The 13,739-nt window shown below is 40.3% G+C and overlaps 1 long non-coding RNA gene across 2 annotated transcripts; it reads left to right on the plus strand.

The window, feature by feature from the left end:
- Positions 1 to 365: 365 nt before the first annotated feature.
- LOC150044576 (uncharacterized) lies at positions 366 to 2,991 on the plus strand. 2 transcript variants are annotated; one of them, XR_016533025.1, is made up of 4 exons: positions 366 to 756; positions 847 to 1,115; positions 1,658 to 1,767; positions 1,847 to 2,991. It is a non-coding gene; the product is annotated as an uncharacterized LOC150044576 (long non-coding RNA). The 2 variants fall into 2 exon arrangements; XR_016533024.1 differs by having other exon boundaries at positions 366 to 1,115.
- The last annotated feature ends 10,748 nt before the right edge of the window (positions 2,992 to 13,739 follow it).

Below are 13,739 nucleotides of genomic sequence, written 5' to 3' on the forward strand. Positions count from 1 at the left end.
CGTTGTTCTCATGGGATCAGCTTCGAAGCTGCATTCCCAGGGGCTTTAGCCCAAAAGACAGTTTCGTCAGGCTTCGTCTTCCTGCTCAGTTTGCTGTCAGGGCCCCCCACATTCATTCATGCCCTCTCCCACTTGGGGTTGACTGCGGATACATGCTGAAATGTCATTCGGCATCTAGAGGAGGAGGTTAGAAATGCCACCTACCCTCCTTTCCCAGCTGGATCTTGGGCATGGTTTGTATTAGCTGGCCTTAAGAAAGTCAAGTCTTGGCATGCCTTCCGATGGGTGTGCTGTGCATGTGTGTATATGCCGTTGCCAAGCTACCCCAGGAACAACACATTCTGTGCTCCACTTCCCTCCCCAAGCATGTACCGGGTGCCTCTGACGGGGGGAAAAAAAATCACCCACTTGGCTTTGGTGCCCACCCTAATGTATTTACAATTTCACCAACAGATACAACTTATGCATTTGGTCCTCAATCTTACTCTAGCCTCAAGAAATCAAGCAGCTTAGAGGAAATCCCTTTCCTGACGGATGAATCCCAAACCCTGCACTCAGAAGCTTGATAAGTACACTGAGGCGTTTCCCTGGAATCACAACGATTGATACCTGTTTGCAGTTACAAAGACAAAGGGAGAAAGATAGAGGAGGACGTCTGACATTGCCTGATGAGAGCCAGGGGAAGGAGAGTCACAAAAATGAGTTTTCAGTGGACCAGCTTGGGCAATGTACTTTCATCACCACATCAACATAGAGGTGATTGCAGGTTTGATTTTCTTCCAGTCCAATCCACTAAGGAGTTGCTCATGAGTTCTGAGTTCTGTGGATTTTTCTGCACAATTACAGATTATTGCCATGGCAACGGGAGAACCATGTGACAACTCTGCTACCTCGGAGACCATGCACAGCCACTTACAGGCAACACATATCATCTTGCAAATGGGACGCTGAGCCTCTGGCCTCACATTGTTTTAAGGCTAATCACTGCTTTTCTTCACAGAGGGAGTTTGTTACACCCACCCACTCCATTTGTTTTTTTCATGATCTTTTGAAAACAATCTGGATCTGCTCTGAAACAGTTCCATACTCGCCTCTGTTTATTTGGTCATAAAAAGGTATGATTTCGGGAGTGGGGGGGGGCTGCTGGAAGGAAAAAGAGGGGTAAAGCTTGGTGAGTGGAGGCAGATGGGAAGCAATAGGCAGAGGGGACACACTAGCAGATGGTCCCCTTGTCACTTGAAGCCCTTAGCAATTGTAAAATTCTGGGTCTACTAGGCACCAAGATTACCCTGGGACTGGAACTGACTCATTTTCTTCCTGAACTAACTGACCTCTTCAGTCCACATTGCAAGCACAGTGAGAACTGGGGCCATTGATAATTAAGTTAGAGATATGATTGAGAAGGGGGTCTAGGTAATATTTTTCTCCCTGGCAAAACAATCAATTTTTTTTTCAGAAAGTTCTGCACATAGCCAAACCCCCAGGCTCTTTCTGCCAAACATTCCCGCCCCCTTAATTTTTTAACCTCTGGGCATTTCAAGGAAAATTGAATCCACATGTTTTCAGATTCATTTACAAATGCAGTTTGCTTAGAGTTGTTTGATGCCCTTTTGGGTGATTTTATGAGCTTAAAGTTATCCCTTCCCCCCTCCTCCAGCCTCATGCTTCTGCACCAGGAAGTGGAATCTGGGGTTTGTAGAAGAATTCAGAAATGATCATTTTTTCAAAAAGCCTTTACTGGATTGACCTGTCTCTTCCTAAACCCTGGTAAGCGAAGAAAATCTTTTCACCAAGTGTGTAAGAATCATTGAGGTTAATTTAACTGTTTTTTTTTTAACAACTAAAGGAGCAGATCTGATATGGATGTGGTCCAATTCTGAATCCCATGGCTTTTCCATCGTTATTACGAATGACATTTGTGTGGAAGCAGAAGCCCTCTATCCCAGGGACACACCTCCACCTGTGACACAACTCCCTTCCCAAAATAATGCATAAAGTCTGCACTCAGCACCTCTTCCTCCATGGTCGAATAGTAGAAAACATTCTTTGTTTACTGTAAGTGAATCCTGTCTACAAAGAAAAGGAGCTCTTTCTTATATGGACACGTAGAATTTGGGAAGTAGGAGGTATTGTTCTTTGTTCACTCCCCTGTATGTTCAAAACTCAACTTGGACTTCTAGAAAGTCAGACACACATACAAACACACATGTGCCTGCATGTGTAAACATGCACGTGTGTATTTTCTAAGTATTATTTAACGCCTAGTAACAAGGAGGAGTAACTGGGCAAAGTGAGAAAAGCAGAAAGAGTGTCTCCAAATTAAGGACTTCTCTAAGCTTTGCTATCCTGGTTCCTTTGAAGATGTTCTGATGAATTCCACCTTCATTCCAAGACACTTGTGAATAAGGACTTAGTCTGAGGAGTTCTCCAGATAAATATTTGCGAGCAACTAACATTCTTCCAGGAAACCCATGTAATATAGTGTCTATTTTTTTCGTCTTTCATTAATTCTCCCCTTCAGATTCATGATCCCAGAAAAGTTGCATCCAATTCACACGCCCTATTTTTAACTTTCATCTGGACTTCCTTTAAGCATGAGAATCAAGCAAATAATGACCCTTTGTATTGTGTCCAATGGAAGATCACAAGCTTAGGGAATTTATTTAAGTTCCCGGGAGAAGTCAGGCCAAAAATGATTCTTGTGCACAGCCTTCATACTGTGCCATTTTGGCCGTCCACCCTGCTAAGTATTTTTACTCCCTTCCTACAGACAAAAGCAACTGAATTACAGGTAGAACAATTTTTTTTTTGGTCAGCGTTCATGAAGAAATCGCCTGAGAGTCTGTAGCGTTCTTCCCTTGTCAGCCCACCCAAATCCAGAATTGCACAAAGAGTAGATCTGTTGGTCCTGTTGTGGTCAGCCCGAGTCTACGAAGAAGGCACTGATAACGCAACTAGAGGTGTGATCACACTGCTCCATAATAGATTTTTTTTCTTTTTTTTTTCATTCTTTTTTTTATTGTAATTAGTAAAAGGGTTACATGATATTTGCCAGATAGAAGGGGCATTAATTCACATACATTGATACCCTTTCATATGTCTTGGTACCCATAATAGATTTTTAAACTACAGCATGTTTATCCTAAAACACACTCCTTAGAGCTGATGAGGCAGACACAAAGCTTAGTGGCAGCTCAGTGTTCGTTCCAACGGAGACTTCAGCTCCACTCAACGTAAGTGGATGAGGAAAGTACTGGGCTGGTTGTCACCTGCCCATGCTATATGAACAGTCTCTGCTCTACTCGACCTGATTTTCAATAAACCGGATGACCAGTCTTTCTACAGCCTTGCAGGAGTCATTGCAGATGAAACCTCTCGTGTTTAAAATATTGGATGTACTCAAAACCACAAAAGTGGAAGACAACGCATAGCTACCATGTATGTGAGACCCAACAAACTCAGTTGAGTGGTCCTGCTGAGAAATGTGGTCACCATAGTCTATTTACTGGTCACTTTTTGACTTCTCATGTCAGTGCTTATGAGGTAAAGCTTTAATTCAAAGGGAAGTGTATATGTGTTAAACCTGTAAGGGTAGAAAGCCTTAGAGGTAGGAACTCAACCAGGAGCCCCATCTCATATCCCAATGGATACTAGCTATTGAAGATATTCCATGTATTTGTACCACACTGGACATCAGATATAGTGATAAATAAGGCATCCATCAGGTTCTTCACAGAGCTATGTATAATATGAAATAATTAAACAAATAAATATTGGCCATGCAATATATCCTTCCCTCCAGGGCAGAAATGTGTGCTGTGCTAAGAGTGGCAGAGTATGGATTCTTATATAACTAAGGTTGGACCCTGGTAAGGTCCAGGAGGAAGAGGAGAAGTAGGAGGAGTGACTGAAGCACAGGAGTGACTGGCAGCAGGGATAGCTCTTGGGGAAAAAAATGACAATCACAGGCAGACATCATTTAGGTGTGGCCAAAATGCAGAAAGTAAGAAGCAGGCTGAAGAATCACAGTGGGTTGAGACCCAGCTGGGCCTGAGGCTATGTTAAGAAGCTATTAACTGCACCTAGGTCCAGACAAGTGCATTTGAGGGATATTAAGCTGAGAAGTACTGGTTGAGATACACGCTTAGAAAAGATAAGCGGGGTCTCAGGCTGAAGAACAGGGTGATTACAGGCAAATCACCCCAAGTTAAAACTGAAAAGGCATGAGTGAAAATGGGTAAGTGATTGGGTCAGAGGAAAGTGGGTGAGGGACAGGAAAAGGAGGCAGTGATGGAAAATGCATCATCAGTCCCTACAGTGCATTTAAAAAATATTCTCAATCCTTTTCACAAGGCCTACAAATCAAAAGACAGCAAATCCAGATAAACTTACAAAGACATGCTTAAGTGCACATGTTTGCAATAGGGTAACAGAAGGAGCAAGGAAAGTACCACCTCTCCATCTAAGAAATACAAACTGGAAAGACTGAAAATCATATATATATATGATATATATATCATATATATATGATATATATATGATATATATATGATATATATATATATAGTGAGTGTGTGTTTTTTAAAAAAATGGCTGGATCCCCAAAGAGAACCAAGAACAGACGCGGTAAAAGTCAATAAATTTTCAAGTGTGGAACCACTTGAGCCTGCGATTGGTTTTCCCAAGTCCCAAATTCATCGCATTAGATGAAGGTCAAGGTCATGGGTGAGAAAGGCTGAGGAGTCCAAGTGTCCACCAAACCGATTATCCCAGAGAGTCCAAGGGAAAGAGCAATACATCGATAGCCTTCCATTTCCATTACTGTGAGCCCTTTAACCTCCGGATCCAAACAACAACAAAGAAAGTAAATAAAGTCCTAGGATAGAACTGGCTTTAAAAATAACAAAGGAAAAGCTTTCCTTTCTTCTGCTGCTTTCCCTGCCCCCTTCCCTCTGCCCTCTGTGGTTCTGATCTGGACTTCCTCAGGAGAGAGGTAACTTTGCTGTCTGCATGAGCTAGCATGTCTGGCGATGCTGTTACAGGGTAGAATTTCAATTCTTCAGTGTTCCTGCTAAGTAACCCTTTCAACATGGTTTCCTGGTGACTCTCTGTTCCACTCTCTCTTGATCATTATATCCCATTAATACAACAGGTCATTAAAGAATGAAACAGAGGAAAAATATAGGCAGAAGCTGGTTGAATGTGACAGCTTACTTCCTCCAGAGAATGCCAAGGGAGAGAGAAACAGGAAGTAGTATATACAACTTGACTTTGTTCGCTGGACTTCTCTTTCTTTCTTTTTGGATCAATAAGCTGAGCAGAGATCAGAGGCTGAAGACCTCACTCAGAACTGAATCCCTATAAGATCTACCAAGTAATAGGAAAAAGCATGCTTAGGCCTTTGTAGGATATCAGGCAAGTCAAACACAAACTTCTTCCTTAGAAGAATGAAACGAAAGGATAATCCATACGCACTGTGGCAAAGGGATCCCATAGAATTAGAATGCTGTTAACTGACTTCAGCTCAATTTTCTAAACTCCCAGCTGATATAGGGGGTTGGGGGGAATTATGGACTTAACCTGGAACTCATTCATTCTACTATTATTCAGCTCTGGGTAGTGCAAGCTTCTTTTCTTTGTAAAGCTCTATAGCTTTCTCTCTCTCTCTCTCTCTCTCTCTCTCTCTCTCTCTCTCTCTCTCTCTCTCTCTCTCTCTCTCTCTCTCTCTCTCTCTCTCTCTCTCTCTCTCCACTAAGCTCTACTGGTCAGGTACTTAGCTCCAACCTGGTTTATTCAAAGAGCTGCCAATTTACCAGCCTTTCAGCACACCTTACCAAGAGGAACACCCATCAAGACTATCTATATAAAAAATAGATGTGCATATATAAGCCACATAAACAGGCACATAAATATCCCAGGAGCAAAGTATAGAACTGGCCCACTTAAACAGGGCTTTAGGTGGTATTAACAGACTAGTTCTAGACATGAACAGAAATTCCCAGTTGCATAAAAGATTGATATCAAAGACTTAGAGATTCCTCAAGGCCAGTAACTCCTGAGAGAGCATGGGAGCTGATTGGAATGGAAGCTCCATCCTTTTCCTGTGCATTTGAGTGAACATTCTGAATCTCTATAGATTGAACTATAAAGAGAAATTAGTTTATTAATAATTCACATACTTCAAGGGAAAAAATGTCAAAAGCATATGCTCAGGAACAAAGCTGATTTTATTTTTTCCTGTTTAGAATAGAGTAATGTGTAGAGAAGTTGAAGTGCCAGCTCAAAAATTGAATTTGGTCTTTTTTTTTCCCCCCTTGTCTTCATGTTTTTAAAGAAATGTTTCTAATAAAATACATGTGAGCATTTAGTCTGACTTCCCTCTGCATACTTCAAGTTTTTCAAATCCTATGAGGTTTGTGGAATGTCAAAAGCAGAATACTTTATTCAAGACTTTAATAGTTTGAGATATTTTCATGGTGAAGTTATTAGCCAAGCATACTTAATTGGAGTTTGTGAGTTTGAAGCAACAGACTCGAAAAAAAAATTGGTGTGAAAAAAAAGCTAATAAAATCTGTATTGGAAATAATTCCACCAATCTTATGAAATGATCAAGTCACTTTCAAAAAGAAACCTCTTAGAAATATATGCCCAGAATGATAGATCCCGGTGAGCAGAAATTCTGCCCTCTTGGCTTCTCAGGGCTTAGTCATAAGCTGGTTACTAAACTCAGTTTCCCCAGTGTGGTTGACAACAGGCAAACCTGAGAAAGCTCAGCTAGGGACAGTAAGCACATTCAAACGCTTTATAAGCAGGCTTCTGCCTGTACTTAGCCTGGCCCTTCACCTTGCCGGGAGGAAGAACCATGTACTTGCAGAGGTGGGTGTTGAGGACAGCCCATGTCTTTATGCCTCCCGATCATTTCTGAAATTATCCCCACTCTCTTTTTCAAAGTTTCCCCACCCATTAGCTAATGTCCATCAACACTAACCATATGTCTTATCTTCATAAATGTCATATCATCTAATTCTTGTCCTCAAAGCATGTATACCTACACCCAGTTGTCTTGGCTCTCTTCAAAACAATGAAATAGAGAAAACAATCCAAAAATTCATATGGGACCATTAAAAGGCCCTGAATCACAAAAACAATTCTGAGAAGACAAAGTAGTGTTGGAGGTAAAATAATACCAAACTTCAAAACTGTCACTAACAAGCTACAGTAATGAAATCAGCTGAAGATCTGATGGTTCAGAAGACCTCAGAATCAACCCACAGACCTACATTCAGTAAGGGGACAAAAAGACACAGGTTAGAAGACAGCCTCTTGGACAAATGGTGTGCTGGGAAAACTGGATGAAGAAAACTGAAGCTGGATCCCTATCAACTCAGCCTCAACTCAAAATAATCAAAGACTTCAATGTAAGACCTGAAGCCTTGAAACTATTACGGGAAAGAATAGGGGAAACAGTGGGGTTCCTGGGCAAATGTAGAAACTTTTTGAGTAAAGACCCAGAAGCACAATGAATGAAAAAAAGACTCAAAAGTGGTACTGCCTCAAAACTAAAAAGATTCTGCATGGCAAAGGACTTAGCCAATAAGCTAAAAAGACAACCAGCTAGTTATCAGACAATAGCCTAACATCTGAAATATACAGATAAAAAAATAAATCCTCAACTCAAGGAACAAATCCCCCCCCCAAATCCAACAAGCCATTCACTAAATGGGCAAGAGAACTTATCAAAAGAAGAAATTAAAATGTCAGAAAAGGATATGAGAACATGTTTATCATCCATGGTCATAAAGGAAATACAAATAAAAACAACCCTAAGGTACCACCTTACCCCAACAAGAATGGCCAAGATTTTGAGCTTAGATAATGACAGTTGCTGGCGGAGATGGGGAGAAAAAGGATCCCGCCATACCACTTCTGGGCATCTATCCTGAACATCAAGATATGATCAGGATACCTGCTCAGCTATGTTTATCTCTGCACTATTCACAATAGCCAGGCAATGGAAACAATCCAGATGCCCTACTGCAGATGAATGGATACAAAAAATGTGGTATGTATACACAATGGAATGCTACATAGCCAACAGACAAGATAAAATAATGGCATTCGCAGGGAAGTGGATGAATCTAGAGCGAATCATGTTGAGTGAGACAAGTCAAGACCAAAGGAACAAAAGGCGCATGGTATCCTTAATATGTGGCTATTAGATCCAAACAGTACAAGAGCGAGGACTCAATATTTGTGTACCCAATGCTATGGACATGGTATTGGAAATATAAACACAATTACATAGACATAAAAATCTATGACTCTATAGACATAATGTTTTATTACATAGATCAATATGCATCTATGACATACAAACCCTCAACCTAATTTTAATTATGTTCTAAAATCTAAGTGCCAGTGATTGTATATAGAGATTCCCTTCTTGAATACTTGTTAAATACTTCATTTGAAATATAATGTAAAAATCAATGTTAATAAATTCTTTAATAAAAGAAAATAAAAATAAACCCTCAATGAACCTGTTTCTTAAAGCTCAATTTTTTTTTCCATCAGGACTTAACATTTCATTTTCTCTTAAACCTATTCTAATCAAATTCCAGTCTTCTCTACAGAAACATACAATTATCATTATAAGATGACGTAATCTGTGGTTTTATTTGTCGATGGCCTATCTCCTTTACTAAAATGTGAAACAACTTAGTTTTCTTCATCACTAAGTATATTGCTTATCCAGGACTCGCAGCACAGGGCTGACAAATGATACATTTTTTAAAAACAGATTGGTGGTGTTTATGAATGACCCAAAGAGAGACTTTTTTCTATATAAAACCTATATGCAATTCCAACTGGAGCCCCTTTGATGGATAAACAGTAGTAAAGAAGTAAAGTGATTGCTAAGAAATGACTCTTTGAAACTATCAGCCTTTGAGAAATAACTTCTGGTGAAAGCTTCCTTTCTGGAAGGAGAAATTTAAGCTTCATCCTGAAGGACAGGATAGGTATGTAACAGGCAGTAAGTAATGAACTGATGTACTTGTAGCTTATTATAATTACACTGCATAACACTATAGGACTGTCATCTGTACTACCATTTGACACATGGGGTTCATTCTTAATATTAGACAAGCTATTCCAAATGACAGAGAATCCAAGAAGGAATCTTGGGCTTTGTATTTTAGGGCCATGGCAAGATAGCTGCCAATTCTTCACATGGGAACACATCTTAGTATCATTAGGTTAGCTGTTACTTTTCTGACTCTAAGTTCCTACAACTCAGTTTTATCATCTTTTGATCCTTTAGGTCAGGGTTGGCTAACAGAATATATTTCACACGCCAAGTCTGATTGAGCCAGTCAATGTGTATTTAACTTAAAATATACATATCTATATATTTATAAATAAAAGGTGCTATTCTAGATGGAGGGAATAAAATAGTGAAAATCCTGCCTTAGTGGATCTGACCCTCCAGGGTTGGTAGATGTTGAAACTGGGACTAGTGATGGCTTTCACTGAACCACTGCTAGCCAGAGACTTGATATTCTAGTCATACTCTCGGTCTTATTGTTCCAGTGACTTCAAGGCAAGGACATAGGAGTCCACAAAAGCTCAGTTTGGCATTTTTGTATTAATGTTTTATGATTAGGTCATGTGCCCACATCACAAAACATTCTACCTTTTCTCCTCCATCCAGTGCTTTTCCTTCACCTTGTTCCCTTCTTCCCTTCTTTGAAGTTCTGGAATTGTCTGGCCTGTGATTTTCTTACCTCTCCCTCCCAAGTATCTGGGATTAGAGGCCTAAATTAACATGCTTAGCTTCAGTTCTCATCTTAATTCCTCATTTTGTCTGCAGACTCAGTCACAATAATAGAAATATTTAGTGAATAGTTAGTATATACCTGAATCCATGGGTAGGCAGTTTGACCAAAAAAAGTCACTTATAGCATTTATATTCCAGAGGCACAATGAAAATTAAATAAGAAAATTCCAGATGATTTAGATGATGGGGGTAACAGTAAAGTAGGTAAGATGATCAGAGAGGGTGGTAGAGAAGAAAATGGAAGGATAAAGAGAATCCAGACACAGGATGGTAATATAGCTGATACAGTAAGTCCAAATGGCCTGAGGTAAAAAAATATTGACCTCTTCCGAAATTTTTATAATCAGAGCTTAGTGAATGGGTTTATCATCATCCTTAGTAGTAAGAACGAGTGGAAATTGAGATAGAAACCAGATCAGAGCAGTTTCTAGAATATGCATTGGATGGTGTTTGCCTGTCTGGTTGGCATTTTGGTTAAATGTTTATCTTTGTACTTTGAAGCTTCTATGACCACCTAATCTTTTAAGTTTCCTTCCATGTGCCCTAGTATCAGACATATCCAGTGAACAGTGCTTGGTTGTAAGGTCTGTCAATTGGTATCTCCTTGCACAGTCTTCTGAGTTTGTCTGGTCCAACCCACTTCCAACTGTATACTCATCCATCCCTTGCTTCAAGCTCCCCTGGTTCCATGCTCTAGATCAGCTTTTCAGATCTCAACATATTAAAACTACCATCTACAGGCAAAGAAATGCCAGCCTAAAGAAGATTCCTTTCTGACAATCACTGGAAGCACTTTGTGAGAAGGCAGCCTTAGTTATAAAATGGTCCCTAAGCATGAACCCCCAGAGGCACAATTCTAGCAAGGCGCTAATTACTCGTTCTGAATTATTTCAAAGATTTTGAGCCCAGGGGCATTGACTATCAAAACTTCTCAGTGGAGGAAGGAGTCTTAATAGGAACAGCACATTAAGTGACTCCAGGAAGCTCTGTGAGGACCTTTGGCCTCCAATTATCCTCACATCTGTCATTTGGTTTGCTGATCTCTGGTTACAGGGTCAATCCTTTGGTTCTGGAAGACTTTCCTATTTAGTAAGTAGTCTTAGAAGGAGGAACCCCTTCAAACATTCTTAATTTTACCCGAGTTTCCACCCTCTCTGTCCATGTTATTTTTTTCAGATCACCTTCTCTGGCTCTTTCCTTGTATTTCTTACTCATCATTGGTAATGTATAGTTTTGACAATGCCCACTGCATTATTACCAAAGTAGAGATGAAAAAGCCGAATAGACAACCTCTACTCATTTACCCATTGATTGGTAGTATTTACAAACCAGTGGGCTTTCAGAGTTTAATGGGAACAGTGACATCACAATGCAAGAAGAATGAAAGGAAAACAGAAAGAATGACATTCCTGGATAATGTCATTCTCTGATACATGTCTAGCAACATTCATTGTAAGTGAGGTGTGAAAATGTCCTATCTAATATGTAGTAAATGAAACAGCCACTTGGCTTCAACATAGAAGGCTGAACAGTGTGCCAGAGTAACAAATTAGACTAAAGCTTTAGAGAAACTTCTTTTGAAGCTTTGGGGAGCTATAAAAAAATACATGTGATTTTTTTTTTCTATAGTAGAAATTAGTACCAGTTTGACCTCTTTAAAGGATACCAGAAAGGGATAGGTCAGTGATAAAAGCAATGCCTACTATTCTTACATGTTACATGTTAATATCAGACACAGGCATAGTTAGCGGGATTCCCAATATAGCATTAGGAAGAATATCCGTTAACACTTGTCCATGGCTTGTTCATGTTTAGTGTCCAAAAGTGATGTCACGTCCTCCAAGAGACACCAATAGACTTCAACGTCCCATTCAGCCCATTCACACCTTTCTCATATACGAGCTAAGCTGGTTGACTTCTTCAGGTCACTCTCCCAGTTCAGTTCACATTTCCCTGTGAGCTCCACTGGTACAGTGTTTATCAGAGGAAAGAGAACACACCAAGAAGGGGTAATCCAAATCAAGCAAACAAAACAGGATCCTGGTCACCGTTTAATCCTGAATGTCCCTTGCAGATGAAATGGGGTTCTGTGAAGGGGCTGGGTCAGCCAGACAGTGATTGCTCATCAGTGGAGCATTCACAGTAGATGCCCACGATCTCCCAAGGCAAGTCTCTGTTTCTCTTCCTACGAAGTCAAGATGGAAATGGTCCTGGAACCGCCGGACCGTAGAAAGAATGTCAAGCTGTGAAATGAAGCTTGTCTTCCGGCCTAGCTCCTCGTTTTGTGTTTTAATCTCTTTAGCATCCAGAGCTTGGATCAATTCCCAAAGTTCAGTGCAATTTTCAGAGTTTATAGGCATTACACAGTTCCAAAGAAATAGAGTATAAAAATCTGGTAGAGAAAAACCAAACTAATAAAATGGAACATACAAAATACCACTTCCCCCCCACACACCCCCAGCACTCCATCTACTGATTCCAGAAATTGGGGGGATTCCAGATCCATTAATGCAAGTGTGTTATCATTTTTTTTTACTAGAGGTCAGTGTTAAGAGTTCCCTTGCTGCTCCAGACCTATGCACAGAAATGTGAAAGATAGGGAGGTTTGGCTTGGCTCTTCCTATTTAATTTGCACTCTGCCTGGATCTGTCAGGTCCTAAAGAAAAATACAGCCCAGGGGACTTGGAACTTCCTAATGTGAGTCAAGTTGGCAGTCTCCACACTTGGCTTCCACTGATTAGAACTCCAGTTTCTGACCCTCAAGAGGCCAACCCTGCAGGAGGGAAATATGTGTGTACCACACAGCAAATGTGTAGACCTATGTTTAGGACAGTGCCCCTCTTTCATTAAGCCAGTGCCTAGCGTCTGTCAAGCTTCACACGTTAGAGCCAATGCCCTCCCTATGGCATAGAATTAAAAGGAAATTAAAAAAAAGTAACATCCATCCAAAATGCCCAATAATAGGAAAACTGCTTAAAATCCTATCACTTCCACAAATTTGAACCCTGTAAGCTTTGGTAGATCATGTTTGGGGAAGTTATTTAATTACATGGGAAAATGATCAAAAGTCTTAAGTTAGAGGACGGAAAAGTGGTATGTCATCAGTATAGTCACAAAAATTATAACATGGTTGTGACTGTATGGTTATTATAACTTTTAGTATCGAATATTAATTTCCTATGAGCTGAGACAGTAATTAGTCATCAGTGTGTACATGAAGTGAAGCCACATCTTTTCATGAGTCCAGCTCTCTGAGGCAGACCTTAAGCTGCTAAGGCAGATTGTTTCTAAGGAATGCGCTGAGCTACAACACAATTGTTCTTACATGGGTGAGGAGCAGGGAGAATGGCAAGTGAATGATTGGTGCAGAGCATTCTCCTGGAATCATTCCTGGAACAGTCTCATGCAGGCAAGGGGAGGGAGAAGAAAAAGGATAAAGGGATGAGAAAAAGGGAAGGAGAGAGAATAGAGAAAGGGACAGAGACAAGAGATAAGAGGATGAAAAGGAAAAGGACTGAGAAGGTGGAAAAGAAGGTACAGGAAGGGAAAGAAGAGAGAGAAGAGATAGAAGAGAAAGATGAAGGAAGGAAGGAACAGAAAAAGGTTCCTGGAAATTTTCTGGTAGTGCAGAATCAATGAGCAGAAGAAAAGATTTAAGTATGAGCTCTGATGTTGTTAGTTCTTCAAGCACATTTTATATTTGACAGCAATGTGGGTAAAGATATTGACTGGTGGCAGGACTATCCACACCTCACGTATCACCTTTCTCTGTGGGGAGGGATGTATGTCCAGCTTTATAAAACTCATGTGTGTACGCAAAAGTTTCCACAAAGAATGGTTTAGTCATTTTTTTTCAGCAAAACAAATACATAGATCAAGACATAATGCAAACTGACTCCTC

The sequence above is a fragment of the Megascapheus bottae genome, chromosome 29 (assembly GCF_031878675.1).
Source record: "Megascapheus bottae isolate mThoBot1 chromosome 29, mThoBot2.hap1, whole genome shotgun sequence".
Taxonomy (NCBI): Eukaryota; Metazoa; Chordata; class Mammalia; order Rodentia; family Geomyidae; genus Megascapheus; species Megascapheus bottae.